General features: G+C 44.0%; 1 non-coding gene across 1 annotated transcript; it reads left to right on the plus strand.

The window, feature by feature from the left end:
- Window positions 1-2,625: 2,625 nt before the first annotated feature.
- LOC130842547 (U6 spliceosomal RNA) lies at window positions 2,626-2,735 on the plus strand. Its single transcript, XR_009050467.1, has one exon. It is a non-coding gene; the product is annotated as a U6 spliceosomal RNA (small nuclear RNA).
- Window positions 2,736-3,137: the final 402 nt, after the last annotated feature.

The following is a 3,137-nucleotide window of genomic DNA, read 5'->3' on the forward strand; positions in this document are numbered from 1 at the left end:
TGCCTCTTCCATCCTCCTCTGCCCTTCCCGAAATAGCTCAGCCCTTTGGCTAAGCTATCAGAATATTCTAAGTTGGTTCTGCTTGCAGTGTTTCCCCAGCTAGCTAATTAAACACAACACATTTAATTGAATCATAGTGAAACCCATAGCTGATGTCTCTACACCCGAAGGGGAAAAGGCGGAGTGTGATGGAAACCAACTGTGTCTTACTGGTGCCAGCTAGAATGCTGCAGATATTTTCAAAGCTCAGCATAAAAAGCATCATATTTGAGGCAATATCATGTAGAGATTAGAGTAATCTCCCCAACAAGAGAAGAGAAGATATCCCTTTTATACAACAGCAGTTCAGTAAATTTTGTTTAGCTTGCGTAGGATACAGTTAATTACAGTAATTTATCAAAGTGGCATAAGGTGGTATTCACACACACAAAGAGTATTTTCCCACAGTGGAAAATCCTTATTTTTACAGAAGCTGAAGCTAATACTAATTGAATTTTCACTTGGGTAGATAAAATCTTTAACAACTCTGGAATAACTAAATGCTCTTTGCTCAACGATGTGGATAGGCATGATTTACAACACCTTTCACACAATCATGCTAATTTTGCTTTCATATGATTAATTAAAACAATATGTTCATTCCTCCTAAAGTGGAATTAGGGCACCCAAGGAGTTGGTTTCTATACCCAACTTCCCTACCCAGCAATAAAAGCAATTTTCACACCTTGTCTTCAAGAAAGTGTTAAGTATATGGGGCCCTGACAGAGGCTGTGTCAAGTTCATCTTTGCTCTTTGGAAGGCAGCAGAGGTGAATCTGATGGACAGAAAGAGATTTATAGGACTTCAGAAATGAAAAGGACTTTCGAAGCAATCTCGTGAAAATCCTTCATTTCCCAGAAGAGAAAACTGAGGCTTGGAGAGACCAACAAGTTGTCCCCAACTGATAAAGCCCCATTTCTGGCAGAACTGATATCAGTACCCAGCTACCCTGAGGTTTAGCCCAGTCTTCTGGAGAAAGAGCACCGGAATGGGCGTCAGCAAACCCAGGTTTAAGACCCGATTCTGCTGCTGATTCACTGTGGGACCTTGCGAGCATGGGGTCTCTCTCTCACTTTCCTCTTTGTAAAATTGGGGAAATGATAGCATTTGCACCAACAAACTTCCAAAATAAGAGGCTATTAGACAGAGGAGGTTTATTACAGATGCTCCTCCGTCGCTAACCCTGTTTTCTCCATAATTTCCTAGACCCCTCTGCCCCAGTGCCTTATCACCCTCCAGTCCTCAGAATCTTCAAAAAGGGCCCTCTTGTTTTCTTCCAGCTGGGGAAGCTGAAGGCTGGGAGGCTTAAGGCCACACAGCTAATTATTGGCAAATGTGCTTAGAAGCCCATCACCACCTCCCTATGCTGCCTGCTCCCTGTGCCCATCCCCTAAGAACCCTGCCTTCTGCCGTGGGTGACAGTGGATGGCAACTCTCTTGGGTGACGATCCTTAACCTTGAGGGAGCCCTACTCACCCTGAGGCTTTGAGGCTTTGGTTCACCTAGCCAGTGCCAAAAGGAGACTCATTTTAATCAAATTCTTAAGCACTGAAAGATAGAAAAGACCTCTACCACCTTCACTTTAGGGATGGGAAAACTGAGGCCCAGAGGGAAAGAAAGTATCACTTACTAAACACCTGTGATGTGCCAGATATCACTCAAGGAGCTTTCTCAGGTGATCACATTTCATTCAAGGGCAGAAAGTATGACTTGTCCAAGGGCATCTGGCTGCTAAGCGCTTAATCAAGACTCACTCAGCTGCAGTTTTCCATACAAATGTCTCCAAAGCTTTCCCCCTACCATTTATGGCGCATTTTATAAGGGTCGAGTGTGAACTAAGTGTACTAATTATTTGTACTAATTCATTTTATACTTCGAATGACCCTCTATGGGGGCACTACTATCCCTCCCACATTAGAGATGAGGAAAGGGAAGCAGAGAGGTAAAGTCACCTGGCGGAACGCACACAGCCAGTGAGGCAAAAGGCTGAGGTGTGAATCCAGGCAGTGTGTCTCCAGAGTCCAAAATCTGAACCTCTGCTCTCAGTGGCCACCTCTAACACACTGCCTCTCCTTAGACTTCTAAGGCTGCAAGGTCTTTGGTCTTTGGACCACTGCTCTATGTGAGCATAAAATAAAATCAATCAGAAGGTGCCAAGTACAGGCTCACACGCCTTCAAACTGATAGTGCAAAGACTTCAAATGGTCCTTCAAGAGTTCTTGCTTTCCCCAAGGGGTCAGTGGCTCTGGCTCCATGGATGCCACTAGCATAATGACAACCCTGCTTGCAGCCTCAGCCCCCATGCTGCCCGTGTCTGAGTGAGCGGCTGCCTCCCAAGGCCTCCCCTCGGCTTCACGCTCCACTGGAGAGTGCAGACAGGCGTGTTCATCCACCGCTGCAGCCTGAAAACCCACTCAGCAGCCGTGTGCCCCCGCCCTGCAGCCAGTTCACCAGGAAGACCCATGGGTTTCTCCAAGTCCGCCTGACATTCAGAAGCAGAGAAAGCAAGAAATAAAAAACATGGGTGACATGGGACAATACAGCGGGAAAAATGGGGGTTTTATCCAGAGGAAAGCAAGTCACTTAGTGCTCACTTCGGCAGCGCGTGTATTCTAAAATTGAAATCATACAGAGAAGATTAGCATGGCCCCCTGCATAAGGATGACATGCAAATTCATGAAGTGTTCCATATTTTTAAGTACCTACTGTATAGCACAGGGAACTCTACTCAATATTCTGTGACAACCAATATGAGAAAAGAAATTGAAAAAGATTGAATATATGTATAAGAATAACTGAATCTGTACCCCCCAAAAAAATAAATAAATAAAATGAAAAAAGAAAAAAAAAGAATAACTGAATCACTTTGCTGTACACCTGAAACTAACACAACATTATAAATCAACTATATTCCAATAAAATTTTTTTAATTCCTTTTTTTTTTAGCTCTTTATTGGAATATAATTGCTTTATACTCTTGTACCAGCTTTTGAGGTACACCAAAGTGAAGTGACTCAGCTGTATTTATACATATATCCCCATATCCCCTCCCTCCCGCCACTCCCTCCCACCCTCCCTGTCCTGACCTTCTAAGGCAT

Source organism: Hippopotamus amphibius, chromosome 1 (genome assembly GCF_030028045.1).
Source record: "Hippopotamus amphibius kiboko isolate mHipAmp2 chromosome 1, mHipAmp2.hap2, whole genome shotgun sequence".
Taxonomy (NCBI): Eukaryota; Metazoa; Chordata; class Mammalia; order Artiodactyla; family Hippopotamidae; genus Hippopotamus; species Hippopotamus amphibius.